This window comes from Onychomys torridus, chromosome 15 (assembly GCF_903995425.1).
Source record: "Onychomys torridus chromosome 15, mOncTor1.1, whole genome shotgun sequence".
NCBI lineage: Eukaryota > Metazoa > Chordata > Mammalia > Rodentia > Cricetidae > Onychomys > Onychomys torridus.
This window is the reverse complement of record NC_050457.1, coordinates 4973582-4998724: the sequence shown is the minus strand read 5'-3', so window position 1 is coordinate 4998724 and position 25143 is coordinate 4973582. Positions and strand designations below refer to the sequence as shown.

At 41.9% G+C, this 25143-nt stretch overlaps 1 pseudogene; it reads right to left on the bottom strand.

The window, feature by feature from the left end:
* LOC118596547 overlaps positions 1-18220 on the bottom strand; it is a 49055-nt pseudogene extending 30835 nt beyond the window's left edge.
* Between the last annotated feature and the right edge of the window lie 6923 nt (positions 18221-25143).

The window sequence follows — 25143 nt, the reverse complement described above, 5'->3', positions numbered from 1 at the left end:
GTTTTCATTAGAGATGCAATGTATTTTGATAATATTGATCTGTCTTCCACAACTCTTCCTAGAATCTGCATCAGCCCCTCACCCACCCAGCTTTGTATTTGATTGACTTCATGTGCTCTCTCTGTCTCTCTGTCTCTCTGTCTGTCTCTGTTTCTCACTCTCATCAAGAACAATGGAACAGTTTCTTCTGGCCCACTACTACTAGGCATAAAGTTTGCCCTGATGCGTGGCCCTCCATGTCACACCAGTAATGCAAACTGACTATGCCTTGGACAGCAGCAATAAAATGCTATAGCTTCTCTGATAGTGGTGGGATTTTGATACTCTCTCTCATCCTCCATACAGGCATTTTGTCTGCCCTGAGCTTGCATAGGTTTTATGCACATCGTTATAATTGCTGTGCGCTCATATATGTGTCTCCCTTGTTGTGTCTGGAAAACACTGTTTCCTTGAGACCATACAGCATCTTTGGCTCTGACAGTCTTTCTGCCCCTCTGTTCTATAGATTCCTGATCCTTGATGGAAGGAGTGTAATATAGACCCAATTTAGAGCCAAGTATTCCAAATTCTTATTTTCTGCATGTAGGTACCTGTGTTGTCATCTTCTGGAAGAATAAGCTATCCTGACAATAATAATTATAATTATAATAATCAGCAGATAGAGTAGTAGGTCTATTATTGCAACTTCCATTTATCATAATAACAGTTTTCTGACATGGGATGTCCTTCTGTATGCTGTGAATATGTGTTGCTTTTATTGGTTGATGAATGAAGCTCCTTTGGCCTATGGCAGGGCAGAATATACATAGGTGGGAAAGCCAAATTGAATATAGGGAGAAAGAAGGGCAATATCTAGAGAGAAGCCATCCACTTGCCCAAGGAGCAAGATGCCAGCAGACCAGTAATGCCACAGCCATGTCGCAATACATAAATAGAAATAGGTTAATTTAAGTTGTAAGAGCTAGTTAGTAATAAGCCTGAGCAATAGGCCAAACAGTTTGTAATTAATATTTAAGCCTCTGAGTGATTATTTCATAAGTGGCAATGAGGCTGGGTGGGATGCAGAAAAGCCTGTAGGTACAGTTTTCCCCTAGGCCTCAGACCTAGCAAGCCTCAGGTTCTTGGACTCATTTGGCAGTGTTAGTTATGGGTTTCATTTTGTGGAGCAGGCCTCAAAGCCAATGAAGAAGTGGTTGGCTACTCATAACTTTTGTGCCACTGTTACAACAGTGGACATATATTACCAGGCAGGTCGTTAATGTAGCTTGCAAAGTTCATAGCTGGGTAAGAAGGATGATTACATTGATTTTTTAGTAGCATGCAAAGCACTTTTCTTTTCTTTTCTTTTTTATTTTTGGTTTTTCAAGACAGGGTTTCTCTGTGTAGCTTTGCACCTTTCCTGGATCTCGCTCTGTAGACCAGGCTGGCCTCGAACTCACAAAGATACACCTGGCTCTGCCTCCTGAGTGCTGGGATTAAAGGTGTGCATGACCACCGCCCAGCTGCAAAGCACTTTTCATCACTACAGAACATGGCCAGTAGCAAAGAGGCTGCCAGCTGAGCATGAGATTTCTCCATGTTCTATGACTTAAGTATGTGCTATCTATAGCGATAAGGTCTTGCTGTCTAGGTCTGTAGGATAACTAGCAGTATTAGCAATAATCTTTAATATTTGGGGCTTATCTGTGGGACCCCTTGTTCAACAATTCAAAAATAGGTAATCCATTCCCAGTACTTGGGGTTTTATTTGGTAGCATATGGTATCTAGTTATGGTATTGTCCCTTATAATAGCATAACTCCATTTAAAGTCTTTATATAGAGAGATATGTACATGTATGTATTGTATATACCCATAGTGTATTATTTTATTTTTATTTGATTAACTTTACTTATTAATATTTTGCAGCTGTGGGTATAAACAAAAGCTGTGAATGCTTTCCTAAATAATTGTGATGGCTTCAATTAATTACATTTCAAGACTAAACAGTGTCATTGGTACTTTTAATGGAGTAGGTAGAGTTTAGATTTCAACCATAAAGTGTATACATGAAGTAAAATATACACTCAAAACCTGGGTGGATTACTATAATGTATTTCCTCCAAAGAACATATCCAGAATGGTCTTAATTAGGTTCTGAGCAGGTAGGAGTACCTAGCAATTTCTTAGTGTCAGGAATAAGAGCAGTGTGTTTCACTGCATCATCTTACATGTAACAGTCTCACAGCAAAGTTACTCATGTAGCAATTAAAAGAATTCTGAACTCTGTAATTCACTTGTATGAGGGAGAGACAGCTATGACAAAATTGAATATGATAGTAACATAAAAATAATTATAAACACTGTGTTTTAATAAACTTGGTATCACTGATTCTAATATAGCATAAAATCTACATAAAGTTATTTATAGCTGTATAAAGTGATATGAGTCTAGCATTCAGGATTTTAATAATTAACCTAGAAATTATATGTCAATTTTTGAAGGAATTAACAGAAAGTACTTATAGCAATGCTGTCTTGAAGATTCTTAAATGTATTTCTACTTTTAGATCTTTGATAATAAATGAGTCCTCTCTTATATTACACAAGTGACTATAGTTTGCTTGACATTTGTGTCTTCCTTTCAAGAAAATGAAATACTTAGACTTTTATTCCTAATACCTTTCCCCATTTATTTCTGTCATCCTGCTGTTTGGCATCTGCAAACCTAGCTCTTATCTCTAGGCAAACAGGCAAGCAAGCATCTCATTCCTGAACTAATGGCCATGTAGTTCCTTGGATTAATTGGCAAGTCAATGGTGCAGCCGTATGCTGCATCCCCAAGAGACCTTCATTCACATCAGCAAATACCTGGCCTTCAGTTCGCTCTAGATCTTGACCCTTTCTTGGTCTCACTAATTCAAATGGATGGCCATATTGAATACATTGCTTATGTTTATAGGAATACATCATCTTTCACTATGGTGAGAAAAATAGTAAAGGCCAGCTAACTAATTACAACATAAGCATATAATTAGACAAATAAATTATTTTTAAAGTGTGATATCTTGAAAAACATTTTTTGAATATGATATTGCCCAGGCACAATCTTTTCAAAGAACAGATGAAAGACAGGGGGTCTACCACCACACTGCTCTGTAGAACATTTTTCTCTCAAAACGTATTTGAATTCTTAAAATAGACAGAAAATTGGAAACTTCAGCTCTAATATGGGTCACATACTTTCTAAATGACTTTGGAAACATAATATGAGATATTTTTTCCTGTGCAAAATTAATTTTTTATTGGAATAAGGTTGAGACACTTATTTCCTCGAAAAGTGTATTTTGTATAAGAATGAATGTACACATTCATGTGTGGGTTCTGGCATTTAGAAGGCAGAGGTCAAGAGGTCAATACTGGCATCTTCCTCTGTCATTCACTATTATTTTTGAGACAGGGAATTTCATGAACCTGGGAGTCCTAGTTTGGGAGTTGGCTAGCAAGTCAGAAAGCTCTGAGACAATGTCTGTATCCTTATACATCATTCTACTCTCAGTCCTGGAGTTTGAGATGTGCACTGCCTCACCTGGCTTTTATGAGAAATTGCTAAGAATCTGAGCTCTGTTCTTATGTTTATGCAACAAGGAATTTACCCCCTTAGCCTTCTCTGTAGCTTCAAGGTAAGGGAGTTCCTAGGACTAACATCTCTCCGTATTAAATCCAGCTAGTTATTTTAAAATTTATTTTGCAATGATAAAGGCAGAATCTCAAGTGCTTCAAGCTCACTTTTCTGCTTAAAATAGTTTCTCTGAATTCAGGTATTCTGCTTTATGTCTTATTTAATTATTGCTTGAATATAATCAGCTATAATTCATTTATCAAGAACTGGTGCTGCTGAGAACTTATATTGTCTTCCAAAATCTCAGTGTTCTAGACCAGCACTACCCAGGAGAAAATGTATCATTCAAGTCACTCGGAGCTTTCTTAGGCAATAATTAAAAATTATAAATTAATATGCAATTATTTATAATAAATAGTTTGTGTAAAAATGTCAAAATAATAACATTAATACATATAGTCAATATTTTAAAATAAATTTAAGACATAGTCTACATTCCTTTCCTGTGTATTTTAAATTTTTAGTATATCTCAATTCTGACACTGATTTTTATCAGAAACAGCTTTTCTATATTTTAATTTCATAAAATATATAACAGAAAAAGTAGATTCATAGTCAAGTTATTCCAAATGTGCTTAAATCTTTAAATTAATTTAAAATTGAAATTAAATTTAGTTATGATTATATTAAATTAAATACTGAATTCTCTATTGGCATTCACTATATTACAAGAGTCCAGGAAACAAAACCCAGCCCCGATGGAAGCTTCAACTTGAAATCTCATAAGCTTCAGTTTAACGAAATTTCATAGAAATCAAATGAGTCTTTCCTGTAAAATACATGAATTTTATTGAAATTTCAGAGTAGATAGTTTTTCAGCAAGTGTCCTTGTGGTATAATTGAGCATCTTTTGGGTATATCCCAAGAGTGGTATTACTGGGTCTTGAGATAGGTTGATTCCCAATTTTTTGAGAAACCCCCATAATGATTTCTACAGCAGTGGAGGAGAGTTCCCCTTACTCCTCATCCTCTCCAACATAGGCTGTCATCAGTGTTTTTGATCTTAGCCATTCTGACAGGTGTAAGATGGTATCTCAGAGTTGTTTTTGATTTGACTAATGATGTTGAATAATTCCTTAAATGCCTTTTGGCCATATGAAATTCTTCTATTGAGAATTCTCTTTTTTTTTTCTTTTTTTTATTATTATATTTGTGTTTTAATTTTACACATCAGCCATGGGTTCCCCTGTCCTCCCCCCTCCTGCCCCACCCCTACCTTTCCTCCATCCCCTCCCCTCCATTCCCATCTCCTCCAGGGCCAAGATTCCCCTGGGGATTCATTTAAACCTGGTGGATTCAGTACAGGCAGGTCCAGTCCCCTCCTCCCAGGCTGAGCAAAGTGTCCCTGTGTAAGCACAAGGTTCCAAACAGCTAGCTCGTGTACTAAGGACAGGTCCCGGTCCCACAGCCTGGATGCCTCCCAAACAGTTCAAGCTATTCAATTGTCTCACTTATCCAGAGAATTCTCTGTATAGATCTGTACCTCATTTTTAATTGGATTATTTGGTATATTGATGTCTAATTTCTTGAGTTCTTGTGCATTTTGGAGATCAGCCCTCTGTTAGATGTAGGGTTGGTGAAGATCTTTTCCCATTCTGTAGTCTTTGTCACTTAGTGTCACTAAGTCTTCGCCGCTTTGTCTGTGTCTTAGTGACCATGTACTTTGTCTTACAGAAGTGTTTCAGTTTTAGAAGATCCCATTTACTAACTGTATATTTCAGTGTCTGTGCTACTGGGGTTATATTCAGGAGTATTCTCCTGTACCAATGTGATCAAGGCTACTTCCCATTATCTCTTCTGTTAGGCTCAGTATAACTGGATTTATGTTGAGGTCTTTGATTCACTTGGACTTGAATTTTGTGCATGGCAATAGATATGGATCTATTTGCATTTTTCTACATGTCGTCATCTAGTTATGCCGGCACCATTTGCTGCTCAACTATATTCCTAGCAGCATTATGCCTGGAAACAACCTTGATGCCCTTCAACCATAGAATGGATAAAGAAAATGTGATACATTTACACAATGGAATGTAGCAGTAAGAAACAATGATGTCATGAAATTGGCAGGCAAATGGATGGATCTAGAAAAAAAAAAAATCATCCTGAGTGAGGTAACACAGACCCAGAAAGACAAACATGATATGGACTCACTCATAACTGGAAGTAGATGTAAAGCAAAGGATAACCAGGCTATAATCCACAGTCCTAGAGAAATGAGGTCACAAAAAGGATACAAACAGGGATATGTGGATCACCCTGGGAAGGGGAAATAGATGAGAGATCTCCTGGGTCAACTGGAGGTGGTAGTGGGTCAATTAGTGGGGAGGGAATGGAGGATGGGAATATGAGGGAACAGGATTGTCAGTTGGGGGAGGGAGACAGAGAGAGAGAGAGAGAGAGAGAGAGAGAGAGAGAGAGAGAGAGAGAGAGAGAGCAATGAAAGAGATATTTTGAAAGAGGGGCCATTATGAGATTAGGGAAAACCTGGGAGTAAGGAAACTCCCAATAATCCACAAAGATGACAGCAGCTAAGATTCCTAACAATAGTGGAGTGGGTGCCTGGACTGGCCTTCTCCTGTAATCAGATTAGTGATTATCCTAATTGTCATCATAGAGCCTGCATTCAGTAACTGATGGGAACAGATGTAGAGAACAGCAGCAAGTGCTGAGCTGAGCTCTGGGAGTCCAGTTGAAGAGATGGAGGAGGGATTATATATGCAAGGGGGGTCAAGATCATGACAGGGAAACCCACAGAGCCCACTGACCTGAGCTCATGGGAGTTCACAGACTCTAGACCAACAGCTATGAAGTCTTCATGGAACTGACCTAGGCCCTCTGCATGAGGGTGACAGTTGTGTAGCTTGGTCTGTTTGTGGAGCCCCTAGCAGTAGGACCAGTATCTATCCCCAGTACATAAGCTGGCTTTTTGCAACCTACTTTGGTGGGAGGCTTCTCTCAGCCTTGATGCAGGGGATAGTAGCTTGGTCCTGCCTCAACTTGATATGTTATGCTTTGTTGACTCCCATGGGATGCCTTTCCCTTTCTGAAGAATGGATGGGGAGGTAGAAAGGAGATGAGGGGAGGGAATGAGAAGAGAGGAGGGAAGGAAAACATTAGTTGGTATGTAAAATAACAAAGTAAAATAGACAATTTTAATAACTTGTTTTTAGTCTAGCTAGTCACACATATCTATTGTTTATTTGGGAAAATCCTGTCACTTGTTTTAAGATAATCCAAAAGTGGGGTCTTCTTTTAAAGTAATACAAAACAAAAGACAATTCTTGCATGACTCCACCCTCCACCTTTTATTTTATTGTCCCTGAACCAAAACAGTGTTATAGGCTGAACCTTCTCCAGAATAGTTGGGTCAACTATGCTCAAGGTTCTTTACATATTTGAGTGAAAATAGACTATGCAACCCTATATATTTACAATAGTAATCATGAAATTCAAATATATATATACACACAAATATACAGAAGCATTGATTTCCTAGTGTTCTTTGTTGATAGTGATCTTGTGGAAGATCAAGTTTTCTAAGATATTAGTAAAAAATCAATGGGCAGAATGAATATGTTACTTGAACTTTGAATATTCTATTTTTATATTTGTTCATTATTAAAAGAATAGCTAGATGTTAAATATTAGAGCTTAAAAATGAAAGATTATACTGTCTGCAACACAAATCTTACAAGCTTAGAAAACTTAGCACTAGAGAGGCAAGACCACTCCCCAAAATGGTCAGCTATTTCATCGCAGGTATTGGACCTGTCAAGGCTTTATTATTTCCTACCTAGTATTTCCCCAAAATATTATTCTTAATAATTATAGGTTTTACACAATTACAGAAGTGATACTCTGGTTTCTCTTCAGTTCATATAAATCTTTTGCCTTTTACCAATTACAGAAGTGTAAAAGTTTTATAGACTTAATTCCAAAAGTCGGCTAGGAAAGTGCATCATATAGTAAAGAGCTGTACTGTATAGCAGATGTACTTCCAACTGCTGAATATTAAAATATAGTACTAAATAATAGTTATGACAACTTTGTTCCTGTTATATTTTATTATGGAAAAGAGCTAGTGAGCTCTCTACATCCAAACACAAATACAGATACATATGTACATGTGTATATATATATAAATATATGTGGGTGTATAAAGCAAATACATACATACATATAACTAACATTTTAATAAAGACAAGGTTAAAAATAGAGGTCTGTACTTTTCAAGACATAAATTATGATAGTCAAAGTTTTATCAGAAATATGTTTGAAAACAGCTATCCATAATGTGACAGTTAATATTGATTGTCAAATTAGCGAGATCTGAAGATATCTATGAGACAAGCCTCCAAAGATATTGTCTTAACTATTTTTCTAATGCTTTGACATACATTGGCGATTTAAAGGAGTATGGCACCCATAGGTTCATATCTTTAAATGCCCAGTCCCCAGTTTGTGGAACTGTTTGGGAAGGATTAGGATGTATGGTATTATTAGAGTATGTGTGGTCTTACTGGGGGAGGTCTGTGTCACTGGGGGTGGGCTTTGAGGTTTTAAATGCCCACACCAGTAATATTCTCTATTTTATTGCCTGATGCCAAGGTATCAGGATGAAAAGCTCTTAGTTACTGTTCCAATACCATGCCCGTCTGTCTGTTTCCTGCCATGATAATCATGGACTAATCCTTTAAAAATGTAAGAAAACACTCAATTAAGAGATTTCTTTTATATCAGTTGCCTTGATCATGGTATCTTTTTATAGCACTAGAACTATAACTAAGACATAAGTTGGCATTAGCAACTAGGGTATTGCTGTGACAGGCCTGACCTTGGTGCTTGGTGGTGGAAAGAGAACTTTAGCATTTTAGTTTTCTAAAGTGGTTGAATGCTTTGTGCCATCCCAGTATGAGCATGGAAAACAATAGTCATGAGAGCAATGTGTGTTGTGAAGCCTAGTTCAAGAGGTTTCACAGGGCACTAATATTAAGACTATTCTTATGATATTTTGGAAAGAATGAGGTTGATTTCTGCCCTTGTCAAAAATCTTTTTGAGGTTAAATTGAAATGTTTTAGATTAATGTCACTGACAATTTCTTTCTTTCTTTCTTTCTTTCTTTCTTTCTTTCTTTCTTTCTTTCTTTCTTTCTTTCTTTCTTTTTTAACTTTCCTTTTTAAATTAATTCTTTACGCCTTCTACATCATAAATCTTGATCCCATTCACTTCCCTGTCCTCTCTCATTCACCTTTTGCCATTACAATCCCCTCCCAAATAAAACAAAATTTAAGAGAAAAAGGAAAAACAAAAACAAAAACAAGGAAAAAATTAAAAATCTCATCATGGATAAGACAGTGATTCACATAGTAAATCCCTTTCTCCATACTTCTTTACTTGCAAGTGTTCATTTCAAAGAGTCATTGATCTGGTTCAAGGTCTCTGTTTTCTACTACACTATCAATGCTGGGCCTTCAGTGAGAGTCTTCTTGGATATCCTGTTGTTGTCCTGTGTTGTGGAAATCCTACAGCTTTGGGTCTGCAGTCAGGCCTCCTCACATGCTCCAGCAGCTCATAGATGGGGTGGATGTTGGGGCAGGCCAACTCATAACCCTGGTCTTGATTCTGATTCTGGACAGCTGCAGGATGGGTCAGCCTACTAGTTCTCCCCTGTCCTCACCACCAGGGTGAGCTCTCCAGCACTGCCCACCCACCCAGGGCTAATTTACCTCTTGCAGCAATGAGCAAGGTGTGGGGCCAGCTCTCCTGCCTTCATGTCCTCAAGGTCTGCTCTTTCACACCTATATCATCAAGGCCAGCTCCCTGTATTGCCCATGCAAGGCACAAGGGACACTCTCCCCAGCTCCCTAGCTTTGCAACTAGTGAGTGGCAGGGATAGCTCTCCTGCTTCCATGACCCCATGACCTCCTCCATCTGTCTCAGGTGTCAATGGGCTGGGAGGGGGGCATTTCTCCTCTGCCCATGCTGCCACATGGGGATGAGTAATGGTGACAGCACACCCCACTCACAATAAGATGCAAGTTCAAGACAACCTAGTATTGATTGTATCATGTATCTAATCCTTACACTCCTATACCTATCTACAGTGAAAAAGAGCAAGCAGGGCAAAAGAGATTCATAAAGTACACTTTGAGGAGAAAAGATTACCAGGGAATATAATATTGGAGTCAAGTTTTGAATTCAAGGAGATGAGAAGTTTAAAGAAAAGCCTGATGCTAAATGGAATTACTGGGATGGTAACCCTCAGAGGACAAAAGGCCCTAAGCAGTGATAGCATGAAGATATGAAAGTGAAACCTGTGTTGTAGAACCAAGTGTGTTAGAGTTGGTAGAGCCATGGAGTATGTGCCAAGGAGAGATGTACACTTGAAGTGGAAACAGCTTGAGAGAAAAAATGAGCTGCAGTCAGCAAAGCTGGGAGGCCAAAGCCACCAAAGCCCCCTGGCATCAGCTATGGAGTTAAAGCATTTGTAATTCACCCTGATTGCTTTTGGTCTCACTTTGGTTCAGTATTTCCTCACTATGTCCTGCTTTCTCCCTTTTGGAATGGCAATTTATATCCCACGTCATATGTGTGTGTTTGTTACTCTTCTATGGCTGTTAAGAGGCACAATGACCAAGGCAACTGATAGAAGAAAGCATTGAATTAGAAGAATGCATATAGTTTAAGAGGATTAAGGTGGTCATTATGGCAGGAAATAGAGAGGCAGGGCCCTGAAGTGGTAGCTAAGAGTTTTGCATTCTGATCTACAGGCAACATGGAGAGAGAGTGACTGAATCTTGTGTGGACTTTTGAAACTGCAAAGCCCACCCCCAGTGACATGCTTCCTTCAACAAGGCCACACCTGCTCCAACAAGACCACACATAATTAGAAAAGACTAACCATTCCCAAATAGTTCCACTAAATGGAGATCAATCATGGACTCATGAGGGCCATTCTCCTTCAAACCACCACATTCTGCTCCCTGGCCTCCATAGGTCTGTAGCCATATGATAATACAAATATATCTGGTCCAACCCCCAACATCCTCATCGTCCTTCAATTTCAACACTGCAAATGTATCTCAAACTTCATGTCTTTTCTGAGACTCAAAGCAATCTCTCAACTGTACCTCCACGTAAAACAAAACCAACAAGCAAGAGCAAATCACATACTTTCAACATACAATGACACAGAATATACGTCATTCCTAAAGGGAGGAAGGTGGGCATAGTGAGGAAATACAGGATCAAAGTAAGAAAAAACCCTACAGGGAAAATGCCCAATTCTTTTTTAAATGGCTCTTCCAATCTCCTTCCAGCTCTGTTGACTGCAGTGTACTTCTCTCTCTTGGACTGGTTCCCTGCCCTGTTAGCAGCTGTCTCTGGCAGCTGTCCCACTGCTCTGGCATTGCCAACATCTTAGACTCTCCAGTGCAATCAGGGTTCACCTTGCAAGCATCAGGCAATGCCTTCTTTGGGCCTCCATGCAGGGACTCTCCTGTTGCATGTCTGGTTTTAGCAGTTTCTCTTAACTGTGAGGGAAGATGGCACAATTCTTTACTGTTTCTTTCATGACTCTAAGTCCATAACCACATGGTTGAAGCTGCAAGTTCTTCTGCTTTCAGGGGCCAAGAGTGGCACCCTCTTTGAATTGTATTTGCATAAGTTTTCTTTAGTTTTTTAGACCTAGGAAATCCCTCAGACATTTTCCTTTCACAAGTGCCAACATTAGCTAGTTGATATCCCATGGCTCTGTCAACTCTAACACACATGGTTAGAGTGACAGAGAAACCACGATCCAGGTTTCACTTATAGCTTTATGTAATTGCTTCTCAGAGACTTTTGCCCTCTCAGGGTTTTATTGTACAGCCTGCCCTGCCACACATGGCCTGCCCTCAGTAGCTCTCCTATGGAAGATTCTATAGACCTTATATGTAGTTGGAGAGCTTCTCTCTAGCCCCCCGCCAAGTCCTTAGTCCAAAAACCCATTTATACAATAAACACACAGACATTCATATTACTTAAACTGCTTGGCCATTAGCTCAGGCCTACCATTGTCTAGCTCTTACTCTTATATTTAGCCCATTTCTATTAATCTATACTTTGCCACATGGCTCATGGCTTACCATTACCTTATCTCTTTCTTGTCATGGTGGCGGCTTGCAGTATCTCCTTGCCCCAGCTTTCACTTTACAGAATTCTCCTCCTCCTTGTTCTGCCTACCCTATCCTTCCTGCCTGGCTACTGGCCAATCAGTACTTTATTTATTTCAACCAATCAGATCAACACATTTGACATACAGAACATCCCACAGCACTTATACCTCTGTATCTTTCATGAATTGAAATCTAGAACAGTATGTATGGTGATGTCAAGTCTTTTTACCCACTTGAGGTGAATCCTGTACCCCTTTAATCACATTTTTAGAAGCTCCTTTGTTGTTGCTTAATAAGAGAAGACAATTTTTGAGGCCATTCGCTTTCACAAGTAGAAAGCTTTGCTGGGTTGGATCTTGCCTTGAGGGACTCTGCTTTATTCCATTTCACACCAGGCCTCACCCTATCTCTTCCAGCACAATATTTGACTCCAACATTAAATTTCGTGGTGCTATTTTTCTTCTCAAACTGTACATTTCCATTTCACTTGTGCTTCAATTGCTCTTTTTCACTATATACTTACATAAGGGTGATTACTAATAACCGTATGACACAGTCACTACTAAGCTGTCTTTAAATCATCTCCACTGAAGTAATTAGTTTTAGCGTCAGACAAATTCCTAGGGCAATGGCAGAAAGTAGCCACATTCTTTGTCAAAATCTAGTTAGGACAGTTGCTAATATTTTTCTCATCTGAAACCTGTTAAGTCTTCATAATACACAATAGTTTCAGCAATACTGCTGTCCATACTCCTACTAAGATGACCCATTAAGCTCCCCTTATAGAGTTCAGCTGCTTTCCTAGTTTGAAGCCCCAAAGTCTTCTACTTTCCTCTAAACCAACATAATCAGGTTTGTCACCACAATATCCAGTTCCTGCTATCAAATTATGTATTAGTTATTCTTCCATTTCTGTGATAAAATATCATGAATAGGACAACTTAAAAAAAGAATGTGTTTAATTAATTGGGCTTATTATTTCAGAGGATTGGAGTCTGTGATGGTGGAATAAAAATGTGGTGGCTGGAACTCCCAAGAGTTTACACCTAATTTCACAAGCAGGCAGCCACAGTGATAGTCTTTAGAAATTTCAAAGCCTGACCCAAACAGTATACCTCCTCTAAAAAGGCTACACCACCTACTCTTGCCAAAATGTCCATCAGCTGAGGACCAAGTATACAAGCATATGATTATTGAGACAATTCTTGTTCAAACCACTACAGCTGCATATGAGGATTAGTTATATTAGGTTAGCCTATGTGTACTTATTTACTTAATTAAATAATTGAGGTAGTAAGGCATGCTCACCATGGATGGCAACATTCCATGGGCTATGGCCCCAGACTGAGTAGCAAGGAGAAGATGAAATGATCACAAATACTCCTTATCTTCTGCACCCTGACTGCATGTTGGCCAACTGACATGGACTTTCCTATGTGATAAAATTAACCTCAAACTGTGACTCAAAACAAACCCTTTCTCCTCTAAGTTGCTTTTGCCAGTTCATTTTATTAGAGAAACAGGAAGTGTAATGAAAAACAAATTAAAAAGACAAATAATAAAAATATATTCTGAGTTTGTTATACTCACGATAAAATGAAAAATATCATAGAATCTTATTTACTATATAGCTTTAAAGGAAAGCTCATCAGTAGGAACAGCCAGGGTAGGTCTTTGAATTCAGCATTGGGAGTTCTTCCACCTTTATCTGTTTCTATGTTCTTTATCTTAATATCTTCATGGTAATTTATTGATTTTTCCCCTGAATTTATGTATTTTTGTTCTTCTCTCAAATATTACATCCTGAATGCAGTTCTCTATTCCCCCATTTTCCCTTTTCACCAGACACACTCCCACCTCTGCCTCCCCTCAGAAAAGGGCAGGCCTCCTAAGGACACCAACCAAACATGGAATAACAAACTACAATAAGACCAGACACATATCATAACATCAATGCTGGATGAGGCAACCTAGTGGGAGGAAAAGGGTTCCATAAACAGTCAAAAGGGCCAGAGACAGCCCTGCTTCCACTGCTAGGAAACCAAGAACACCAAGCTACTCAGCCATAACATAAATGTGGAGGATCTAGATCATACCACACAGGCTCCCTGATCTCTGTGAACTCCATGAGTTCTGAGCAATTGACTCTGTGGGCCATGTTTTTGTGGTGTCTCTGACCTTTCTGGTTCCTCCAATCCTTCTTCCTCCTCCCTGAGTTCTGTCTAATGTCTGGTTGTGTGACTCTGCATCTGTTCTCATCAGTTGCTGGATAAAGACTCTGGTCTCTTTGATGAAGATTTTGCTATGCTATGGTCCTAGAACATTCTTTAGGGAGGACACACTCTAAGTCAAAGATTTTGTAGCTGGGTCAGCATCCCAATCCCTCCACTTGAGGCCGTGCCTGGTTACAGAAGATGGCCAGTTTAAGATTGGAGTCTCCCATTACTAGAAGTCTTTGCTAGGATAACTCTTGTATATTCCATAGAGTTTTCAACTTAACACTTTTAGTCTTGAATTTATGATACTAATTCTAGAGAAAGGAAAACTAAACTTTAAAAATGAGTCATCAAGTGTACTAACTTATTTTAAATTGTCCATTTAGGGTATGTTTAGTTGAACAAATGATAATAATCAAGATTTATTGTGTCACAATTACATTTCTCTGACTGTATCCTCCTTAGGCTGCAGAGCTTACAGTTTCTTTTAATTAAAATAATTTTAAAGAATATTTAACTTTTCCCATTTATTTGCCTGCTTTCTATATGTTTTTTAAAAAGTATTTCTGATTCAAAGTGGTGGTGTTCTTAGTCTCACTGCTTGTTGAGAATGCTTTCCATAAATATGAGCAATTGAGAAGCATTTCTATCTTCTGGCTCTGTATTTAGTATGACTTTGTCAATGTGAGCACAATGCACACAGGAACAACTTATGGCAAATTTATTTAGGCTTATGGTTCACAGGTTTCAGTCTATTGTTGTTTGGCTTCAAAAATTTCTACTGAACACTGTAGGTATGGGAAAATGTAACTGAGTTCAGCTGCTCACATCATGGTGGGAACTGAAGTAAGTGTCAGGTAAAAATTTCAAAGACTGGCTCCTCGTGTCTGTCTCCTACTTCTGTAAACACAGAATAATACTATCATCTGAGAGCAAGCATGAAAAATGATGGTCCACAGGTTCTTGCAGTCTCACTGACATATCTGGTGCTGATGGGGCTTCCTCTTGGGTATTTCACTACTCCAATCCATCTCATAGAAATTGCAGGTCTTGTTATTTGTATTTCGTAGTTAAAAGGTAAAGTGGAATTATACTCAAAATGTTTTCAAACATCTTGACATAGTCAATATAGATTGTTTTATAGTGAACATATTAACTTTCTCTGTCCTTTTATCTCATGCATGGCTTTACCCTTCCTGTGATCAGTTTTGTAATATTCTTCCTTTGAGTTGATTATCAACCATCTCTACCAGTGTTTCTTGGAAAAGATCTGTTGTATTTCTTGAAGTTCAGGGCTGAGTCATGATTACATTCCCACCAAGAAGTGCATTCCATTTCTCTAACCATAGCACCTGCTTCAGTGATGAACATGTGATTCAAACCAGGCCAAGTGAAAACCTACCCAAGGACTTCCACAGGATACATTGACAAGAAAGCAGTGTCCTCCCATTGAGACCTATAAAATAACCAATGTCTGGAGTGCTGTGTCTCAAAATCAGGAGGAAAAATTAAATAAACATCAAGGTGATAATTTGAAGAACACGCGCATGCATAGTGATGTTTCCACAGGTGTATAGGGAGCAATAATTTTTTGCTGAGTATGTGCATAGTAAACTATTGTCAAATTATTTAAATAGTACCACCATTTGCCTCTTGTTTTGTACTGAAAAATAATATGGGTGCATAAAAAATATCCCTTTCAGCCATTGGGTTGTTGTGGAATATTATTTTAATATGTGCTGCTTTTTTTCCTACTGCTTTTGTTAACAATGCAAAGAGGTATTACATTTGTTTAATTAAATAAAATTATTCTGCAGGCTGAATCAGCACGTAGCTGACAGGAAGTGATGAGGAACCACAAATAGCTAGGGTTCTTCAGTGGGGCTTAGCAGAGGGACGATGGTGTTTTGGAAGGCAGGCAAAGGGAGGTTAGGGACTTACTACTCTGCCTCTCTGAGCAGAAGAATTCCACCTTAACTTTTGAATCCTGAGTTGTTCAGAGAGATAGAGATCTAGATAAAGTTTCCTTTAGTAGCTTTTAAAGAGTCAGTGCCTGAGGGAACAGAATTCCCCCAGGGTGTGTTGCAGCCAAACCACTGCTGGTAATGGCAGAGTTGCAGCATCTGATTAGGACAGCAGTTAGTTAAGGGGCAGCTGCTGTAAAGAATAAAAACAGACAAGAACACTGGGTCATGTAAAGTTATATGTACTTACATTCTCTAACTTGATTAGGCAATGTGTTTTCATTTAAAAAATGAGATTGGTCTCTCCACACACTTCCTCCCTCCTTGATGTGTCCTCTCTCAGGCAACCTGATCCTCCCATTTCTGTCTCTCCACCCCATTTCCTTCTCCCAGGGAGATCCCTGTGTCCTCCCAGGCCCATTTCTCTGTACCTAACCTCTCTGGGTCTATGGATTGTAGGTTGGTTATCATTTATTTAATAGTTAATATCTGTTAGGGTCAGCATTCAAAACAGAGAGCTCCACTCCGATATCGGGTCACAAATGAAGCTTTATTTTAACACGAGCTCGTGGGACACCAGCACGAGGAGTAGCTGGTGACCCCGAGTTTGAGGCTCATAGGCTTTTTATGAGGCAGTTCTACCACGGCAGGGGAGTGGGGTCACCCAGAGTGCAGACACCTGGACACCAGATGTCTCCGCAGTCTTTCTCAGAGTCTGGGTAGGTAAACGAATTCCAAGCTTATCTAGCAAGGGGTTATTTGGCAAGCATTCTTCTCAAGCAATTTATCTTGCAAATGCAACCGCAGGGGGCATCCTGCAAGCATCCTGTTAGCAGAGCATGATGGGCTAACTTTTCTGATATGGGGTGTGGGGGCAGAGTGCAGTATTTTCCACTGAATCTGCAATTAGCAGAGCTAGTGGGGGGGGGCTTTGTTTCCCTTATAATGGCCCTTTCATTCCCTTTCTCTTGTGCCCACCTTTAATCCTAAAGGTCACTGCCAGATACCGGCTGGTATCGTTGTCTTAGGACCATCATCTTAACTTCATTTACCTGGCATCGTACAAAAGCCGAGATTCGATTGAGGATACATGGTCCAATCATGAGGATAAGAATTAATACAACAAGTGGTCCTGTGAGGGCTGACAATAATGGAGTTAGCCATGGGGATTGATTATACCATCCCTCAAACCAGCTTTGAGAGCCTCGTAAGTTCTTTTTTCTGGCATCTAATCTTTTTTAAGTTTTGTCATTGATTTTTTTATTACACCCATATTTCCTCCCATTATATTTATAAGTTTCCTTTTCATCCTGACAGACGGCTGGCGATCTAGGGTTCCTAGGGTCAGTTGTAGGGATATCCCAGTCATCTGACCCTGCTGCTAGCTGGCAGAGGTCCGGGTGCAAGTCAGGCCACCAGCCCCACAGTGGGTGCTGATTAGAGGTAATTTTCCCATACAATTTTCCCTTGGCCTGATATAACCTGCCAAGTCTGAGACACTGGTTGATGTGGGTTACTTGCGGTCGCACTGGCGACGAATCCGAAGCTTAAGAGGATGGTCAGTCCGTTCCGCAGTCCAGGAGTCTTCTGGCACTTTGGCTGGCTTGAGGTGGGAGGCATGGATCCAGGCGGCGATTCCGTCCACCTTGACCGCCATTGGGGTGGTCAGCAGGACTTGGTATGGTCCCTTCCACCGGGGTTCCAAAGACTGATGCTGGTATCTGCGGACGTATACGAAGTCCCCCATGTGGAACTGATGGGCAGCGGGTTGGTACGCAGCGGACAGTTGCTTCCACAGTGTGTGCTGGACAGATGCTAAGGCTTGCAGCCTGTCAGACAGAGGGGGAAGGCATGATTTTTCTTTGCTGGAGGGTTAGGTTCTTAACTGGGGGTGCACACCCAAGGAGCAATTCAAGGGGGGTAAGATCCATGAAGGAAGGGGTATTTCTAGCTCTAAAGAGGGCATACGGTAGGAGCATCGTCCAATCTCTAGAGCCAGTCTCCATGGTCAATTTGGTTAAGGTCTCCTTAATTGTTCTCCTGTCCTGAGCTCTGGGGTCTATAGACATAATGTAATTTTTAATCAATCCCCAGTACCTTTGCAAGTCCCTGACTTACCTGGGCCACAAAAGCTGGTCCATTATCTGACCCTATTACCTGCGGTAACCCGAACCGAGGGAAGATGTCTTCCAAGATTTTCTTGGCAACGACAATCGCCATTTCTCTCTTGGTAGGGAAGGCCTCTACCCATCCTGTAAAGATATCTACAAACACTAGCAGGTACTTCAGGCCATACTTAGTTGGCTTTACCTCGGTGAAGTCTGCTTCCCAATGCTGGCCAGGGTGGGCTCCTCGTAGCCTTTTTCCAGGGGCCAGTTTCCCAGGATATGCATTTACCTGCTGGCCGGCCCGGCAAGCAGCTACCATCTTTTCTGCCATTTGTTTCTTTTCAGATGTGGAGAGGGTCTTATCTTTTGTAGTCAGCTGGATCAATTTTCTGCTGCCCAGATGAGTTAATTTGTGGATCCTTTCCAGAGTGTCTTTCAGAAGTTCCGGGGGTGGAGCCTCTTTAGGAGCTGAATCCTCCAGAGTCGAATTGTGAATGGCCAGGCTCCTTGGTTCCTGGAGGGCAGCCTCCTTTGTCTCTTGATCAGCCTTCCTGTTTCCCACTGCCATTGGGGAGTCCCCTTTTTGGTGCCCAGGGCAATGTATGATGGCCAGCTCTCGGGGTAACATTACAGCCTCCAATAGGGCCTCAATCTTTTTATTTATTTATTTATTTTTTTAAGCCGATGTTAGTAGCCCTCTCTCTCTCCATATATTGCCCCATGCACATGCGCTATTGCGAACGCATACGGGTTGTCAGTATAGATTGTGGCCCGTTTCCCTGCAGCCATGGTGAGAGTTCACGTGAGTGCTATCAGTTCTGCTTTCTGGGCTGAAGTTCCTTCCGGGAGGCTACTAGACCAAATTACCCGATTTTTGTCCACTATGGCTGCTCTCGCTTTTCTCTGCCCCCCCACTCAGGAAGCTGCTGCCATCCGTATACCATATCAGATCAGAGTGGGCTAGAGGCTGGTCTGTTAGGTCCTTTCGGACCCCGGTCTCTTCGGCTAGGATGACCTCGAAGTTATGGACTAGTTTATTTTCACCCTCCTCCAGGGAGATTGGGAGGCCGGATTTAAAATGGACGGGGGCCCAAATGTGATGTGGTCTCGGTCTAGTAGCATTGTCTGGTAATAGGTGGCCCGGGCATTGCTCAGCCATCGTTCGGGCGGCTGATGAACAATGCTCTCCAGCGCATGGGGAGCAATGATGGTCAGGTGCTGCCCCAGAGTGAATTTGTCTGCGTCTCTCACCAAAGTAGCCACTGCTGTCATTGCCCGGAGGCAAGTGGGCCACCCTCTAGCCACTGGGTCGAGTCGTTTGGATAAGAAGGCGATGGGCCTTTTTCAGGGTCTGAGAGCTTGTGCTAGTACATCAACCGCCATCCCCTTTTTCTCATGGAGGTACAGGGTGAAGGGCTTACTCACATCAGGAAGTGCGAGGGCAGGTGCTGACAGGAGTGCCTTCTTTAGCATCTCGAACACTGTCTGGTGTTTCCCTTGCCAGACAAAGGGGTTCTTTTCCCGAGCCGAAACTGCTGTGGGTTTTAAGGTGACCACAACGGGTGGCTGTTCTACTGCCAGTCCAGGTCCCCCTGTCTCTGCCCAAGCCTCTGGGAACCTGCGGGTCCATTTTTCATTTCCCAGTCCTGTGGGGACCATAGTCAGTTGGGCCTCGGGGATGGTGGTCCCATACAGCCGATATTTCTCTGTTGCTGGGAGTTCTTTCCCCAAGTTGACTGTTCTCTGAGTGGTCCAGGGTCTCTCTCTACTCCCGTTGGCCCCTTGGACTAGAGACTTGCGGGAAGATAGTGGCCCGAGTGGTTGTTGTATTGCTGAAAAGACTGCCCCCGCATCTACTTTAAAGTCGACTGGGGTCCCCTCCATTTTAAAGGTTACCCGGAGCTTGGGGAGGGGTTCCGAACCCTGATTTCCTTAGTCATCAAGGGCCAAGACTGACCGGCCTCATCCTCTTTGGTTTTTGTTGTTGTTCTTGTTGTTGTTGTTGTTTAACCTAGCTTTTTTTTTTCTGCAGTTTTTCTTTTATAATAAACCTTTTCTGTTTCCTTGACTAAATCTCTCAAACTCAGTCCCTGCAAACCATCTAATCTCTGTAACTTGTGTCTTATGTCTGCAGCTGACTGTCCTATAAAGGCCATCGCTACCGCCCCCTTCTGTTCTTCAGACTGTGGATCGAAAGGCATATACCTCCTGTATGCTTCTATGAGCCTTTCATGGAAGGCAGAGGGGGTTTCATCAGGCCCTTGGAGAACCTCACCTACCTTAGCCAAATTAGTGGGCCTTCTGGCCGCCGCACGAAGACCCGCCATTAGAGTCTGGCGATAGAGGAACAGATGCTCCCTACCTTCCGGAGTATTTGGGTCCCAGGTTGGTTGTCTCAGTGGGAAGCGCTCATCAATCAGGGTGGGGAGTTGAGTCGGTCGCCCATCTGGCCCGGGGACTAGTTTCCTGGCTTCCAGGAGAATGCGCTCTCTCTCTTCTGTAGTGAAGAGGATCCCCAGGAGCTGCTGGCAATCGTCCCAAGTAGGTTGGTGGGAATAGATGATGGAATCTAAGAGACCTGTTAATCTGGAGGGGTCCTCAGAAAATGGAGGGTTATTATTTTTCCAGTTATACAAGTCAGAGGAGGAAAAGGGCCAGTATTGGAGAGCGGGCATGTCACCCCCGGCCCCATCATCGACCGCTCCCCCAATGGGGCGCAAAGGCAGTGTGATAGCCGGGGGTGCCTCATCCGGGGCCCTTGCTCTCCTCTGGTGAGTTCCCTGTGCTGGACCTGACGGGGAGACCAAGACAGACTTGGGCCCAGTCTCTGCCGGAGGTCATGGTTCGGGCCGATAGGGAGGCGGCCGCAGTGGTGGCAGGAAGTCTAAGGCAAATGAAATGATTTGAGATTTGAGTCATTCTGAGATTCAGGTAAGGGGGGTTGAGGAGGGGATGGAGTCAGTAATGGAGTCGATTGGGAAGGTTTGGTCACGAGAATCAGAGAGCAGAAGTTAGTGAAGGTGCTATTGGAGCAGTCAGGAAGGGTCGGACCCACTTAGGAGGGTCAGTCACCAGATCCTCCCATACCCAAATGTAGGCCTGCTGGTCCGGGTGTCCTTGCGGATCTGGAATGAAAATCTTTTGTTTGACTGCCCTGATTATATTAAGATCAAAAGTACCATGTACTGGCCACCCGACTCCGAAGGTGGGCCATTCAGACGAACAGAAAGTCTGCCACTTTCCCTTCCTCACCTGAACCGCCAGGTTCAATGCGCAATCCGTCACTGCCAACCAATGAGAGAGGGTCAGGGACAAAGGGGTGGAGGCAGACTTGGCGGCCAACTGTCCCATTCCAAACAAGTAGAAACAGACACAGAAAGACACAAAAATCGAGACACAACACATAAACAAGACAAGCTGGCAAAATGGTAGGGAAAATGAAGCCAAAAATTGTCTATTGGCCCGGGCCGTCTGAAAAATCTCTTAGACAAAAGGGAACCAGACGGGGCCCCTGTCCCAGGGTCCCCACACTCCAGAGCGTCCTCCAGAGCTGCAGCCTGTGGGTTCAGGACACGTCTGTCCCCCACCGTCCAAGGGTCCTCACGGGCCGCTTGAACAGCTGCTTCCCCGCCTACTCACCACCGTCCTTACCAATCTCGGTGGGACCTCCAAAATGTTAGGGTCGGCATTCAAAACAGAGAGCTCCACTCCGATATCAGGTCACAAAAGAAGCTTTTTTAGCACGAGCTTGTGGGACACCAGCACGAGGAGTAGCTGGTGACCCCGAGTTTGAGGCTCACAGGCCTTTTATGAGGCAGTTCTACCAGGGCAGGGGAGTGGGGTCACCCAGAGTGCAGACACCTGGACACCAGATGTCTCGCAGTCTTTCTCAGAGTCTGGGTAGGTAAACGAATTCCAAGCTTATCTAGCAAGGGGTTATTTGGCAAGCATTCTTCTCAAGCAATTTATCTTGTGAACGCAACTGCAGGGGTCATCCTGCAAGCATCCTGTTAGCAGAGCATGATGGGCTAACTTTTCTGATATGGGGTGTGGGGGCAGAGTGCAGTATTTTCCACTGAATCTGCAATTAGCAGAGCTAGTGGGGGGGGGCTTTGTTTCCCTTACAATGGCCCTTTCATATCCACAAAGAAGTGAATACATACCATGTTTCTCATCCTGGGTCTGGTTTACCTCAGTCAGTCAGGATGTTTTTTTTCTGTTTTGTTTTGTTTTTTGAGTTCCATTCATTTGCCTGCAAATTTCATGATCTCATTTTTTCAAGAGCTGAATAATATTACATTGTGTAAAATGCACCATATCTTCTTTATCCATTCTTCTGTTAAGGGTTATCTAGGTTGTTTTCAGTTTCTGGCTATGATGAATAAAGCCACATTGAAGATGATGGAGCAAAAGTCCTCATGAGGTCCCTTTTATTAATTGTTGATCTTAGTGCCTGCACTATTGGTGCACTGTTTAGGAAGTCTTCAGTGCCAATGAGTTCAAGGTTATTCCCTGCTTTCTCTCCTGTCAGGTTCAGTCTATCTGGTTTTATACTGAGGTCTGTGATCTATTTGGACTTAAGTTTGGTACAGAGTGATAAGTATGGATCTGTTTGTATTCTACATACAGACTTTCAGTTAGGTCAGCATCATTTGTTGAAGATGTTTTCTTTTTTCCAGTGTGTATTTCTGACTTCTTTATAAAAAATCAAGTGTCCATATTATATCTAGGTTTACAATTCAATCCCATTGGTCAATGTGTGTATCTTTATGCCAATATCATTCTATTTTTATTGCTATAGCTCTGTAGTATAACTTAAAATTGGAAATGGTTCTCCCTTTCTGATCTTGATCCAGCTGGGATCTCCTGCTCCCCTTAGCTTTCTTTCCCTCAAACCTTGCCCTTCATTACTCCCATTGTCATCCAGGTTGTTCATGTAGCTTTCATCCATTTCTCTGTCATTGGGTAATCCCTGTGTCTTTCCTAGGGTCCCATTTTCATGATAAATGAAGACCACATGAGAACAGGAATAGGCAGAGTGTTGGAGAGGTCCCCAGAAATCCACAATAATACATCCTCTGTAGACTGCTGGCAATGGTCGAGAGAAAGCCTGATCTGACCTAGTCTGGTGATCAGATGACCAAACACCCTAACAGTTGTGCTGTAACTCTCATCCAATAACTGATGGAAGTGGATGCAGAGATCCTCAGGAAGGCCCCAGGTGGAGCTCCAGGTGTCCAAGTGTAGAGAAAGAGGAGGGACTGTAAGAGTGTGAATTGTTGAGCCCAAGATTGGAGAAAACACAGGGACAAATAGCCAAATGAATGGCAGCACATGAATTATGAACCAACGGCTGTGGAGCCCCCAGCTGGATCAGGCCCTCTGGATAGGTGAGACAATTGAATAGCTTGAACTGTTTGAGAGGCATCCAGGCTGTGGGACTGGGACCTGTCCTTAGTGCATGAGCTGGCTGTTTGGAACCTTGTGCTTACACAGGGACACTTTGCTCAGCCTGGAAGGAGGGGACTGGAGCTGCCTGTACTGAATCCACCAGGTTGAACTGAATCCCCAGGGGAGTCTTAGCCCTGGAGGAGATGGGAATGGAGGGGAGGGGCTGGAGGGAAGGTGTTGATGGGTGCAGGAATGGGGAGGACAGGGGAACCCATGGCTGATGTGTAAAATTAAAACACAAATATAATAAAAAAAAGCAAAAAAATTGGAAATGGTGAGACCTTTAGCAATGATTTTTTATGAAGTTGAGAAGTGTCCTTTCAATATCCATAAAGAATTGTGATTGGAATTTTGATGGAGAGTGCATTGAATTTGTACATTGTTTTTGATAGGATGGCTATTTCTACTATGTTAATCCTTCTAATCCATGAACATAGGAGATATTTCCATACTTTTATATCTTCTTCAATTTATTTTATCTGGAATTGAGGTCATTTGAGAGATAATAGAGAAACCTAATGCAGTGGAAACTTCCTAATGAAGGCTATCCTAATAAGGTCTCCTAATAATGAGGAAGATTGAGTCACAACTTCCTATCTCATGTGACCAAAGGCAGCTTCCAGTGTTGGGACTGGGTTGCATCAGTGGAGTTGTTGGCTAAGGGAGTTACGTGGATATCCCCAAACAACCCAGGCTATTGCCAACACAGACTGGCAGTGAGGCCCCATTGCTGAGGACAACACCCACAGAACTCATTGAACATAGAGAAGACAAGTTGGTGTCTTCATAGAGTTTTTATCTCTATCTTATAGGGTCCTTGATGCAGAAAGTTCCTCTGCAGGCTACCAAAAGAGAAACATAAATACAAGCCCAGTCACAAAAACTTTGAGCTGTAATCTGTCTTTTCTAAAGACATGCTATGGTAATTGTGGCATAGAATTTGCTGGAGAAGCCAACCAATGTCTGATTTGACTTAAGGACCACCTTAAAAGAGGTGGAACCCATACCTAGCACTGCTTGGGTGACCCAAACCATAGACTAGATAGCCCAGATACATAGGGTAAAATGAAACACTGATGGTCTAAAAAATAGTTTAAATAAAATAACTTCTAATGATATTCTGCTACACTCATAGATCAGTGGCTTATTAGTTATCACAAGCGAGCTTCTTCTTCTTGCAGCAGACAGGAACAGATGCAGAGACTCATGGCCAGGAGACAGAGAGAGAGAGAGAGAGAGAGAGAGAGAGAGAGAGAGAGAGAGAAATGAGAAATTGACAATACAACTCTAAATGAGATCTCTGCATCAAATTCCTCTTCTTAGAGCTCAGGGAACCCTACCCCAAGAAGTGGTGGTAGAAAGAGTATAAGAGTCAGAGGAGCTGGAGGATATTAGAAGAACAAGGTCCTCTGAATCAACTGAGCAAGTCTAATGTGAGCTCACAAAGACTGAATCATCATGAACAGGGGCGACATGAGTCTGCACCAGAACCTCTGTGTGTGTGTGTGTGTATGTATTACACACATACACACACACACATATAATAGCTTTCACTTAGTATTTTTATGGGAATCCTGTGTGTGT